Source organism: Galeopterus variegatus, unplaced genomic scaffold (assembly GCF_000696425.1).
Source record: "Galeopterus variegatus unplaced genomic scaffold, G_variegatus-3.0.2 Scaffold1937, whole genome shotgun sequence".
Lineage (NCBI taxonomy): Eukaryota > Metazoa > Chordata > Mammalia > Dermoptera > Cynocephalidae > Galeopterus > Galeopterus variegatus.
The window spans coordinates 319,768-321,125 of NW_007728048.1; the positions used below are offsets into that span (position 1 = coordinate 319,768).

General features: G+C 40.4%; 1 pseudogene; it reads left to right on the forward strand.

Annotated features, from left to right (window-relative positions):
- LOC103596114 overlaps positions 1–327 on the forward strand; it is a 1,986-nt pseudogene extending 1,659 nt beyond the window's left edge.
- The last annotated feature ends 1,031 nt before the right edge of the window (positions 328–1,358 follow it).

Below are 1,358 nucleotides of genomic sequence, written 5' to 3' on the forward strand. Positions count from 1 at the left end.
GCAGCCTGCGCTCCCCGCGGCGCCGCCGCAGCCCCCGCGCCCCGACCTGTACCGCGAGGAGCCCCGCGAGGCCGTCGGGGGCGACAGCCGCCTGAGGACGAGGAGGACGCCCAGACGGATGCTGAGCTCCGGCCGCCGCCCTCAGAGGGCGACAACTCTGAGGTGGCCACAGTGTCGGGGCTCCCAGGGCGCCACCTGTGCTCCAGGCGGCTGGACCAGAGCTTGTCCTGCCAGCTGAGCCCACGCCCTGGTCGGGGACAGCGAGCCTTCTCCCAGCTGCAACGACCGAAAGACCAGAGAAACCATGAAATAAACCCTTACGTGTGAGAATTTAATCTAATAAATATGACATCTAAAGTCAGGGGACGTGGCAGGGCAAAGAATCATTATGCAAATATAATAACATGGTAGCCATTCGAGAAAAATAAAAACATCCAAAACAAATTCTGGGTGGATTAAATATTTAGATGTAGAAAATAAAATTCTAAAATTATTGGAATAAAGTATAAGTCAAAATTGAATGGAGAACTTTTGCCTGCAAAAATACAATAAATGAGTTTGAAGATAACTTCAAGAACTAGAAAAAATATTTACAACATGTGTGACAGATGGAGTGTTAATTTTCCTAATTTTAATAGATAGATTAAAAATAAATTTAAAAATATACACACCATGATAGGAAAACGTGGAAAATGAGTTGAAAGGCATTTCAGAAAGGAAAAGTATAAACGACCGATGAGCATTTGAAAGGATGTTCCACCATATTAATAATCAAAGGAACAAAAATAGCAGTGAATATTTTGGAGGGTGCAATGCAGGACAAAACTCAGCATTTGTAAGGTTTTGGAAACCTACGTACAGAAATATACATTTGAGTAATTTTTCTGTCAGCATTTGAAATATTTATCAAAATGCAAAACATCTTTTTCAGTCTAGCCATCCAATTACTACGGATAAAACCAAGAAAATAATTCTTCAAGTGCAGAAACGTTCATAAATGAGGAGGGTGTGTGGTTTGACTTCGGTTGGCTATGTCAGTTTTGACATCAGCATTCTGATGTCTTCAAAGAATTCAGAACATTTCCTTCTTCATGTCCTGAAACATTTTAGTGAAAAAACAGAAACAACTAAGATATTTATCAAGAGAAGCAAATGAATACCATACTATCATTAAAATTCATGAAGTAAATCTCTATTGACATTGTTGTGTGAAAAATAAAGAAGATAGAAAACAGTACGCACAGTGCATTTACTTAAAATTGCATATTGTTCTCCATGTGCAAGTGTGTATTCATGAAAAGAAATACGTCAGGAAGCATGTTCATCTAATAGTTTTCAATGTTTTGCCCTAAACTGTG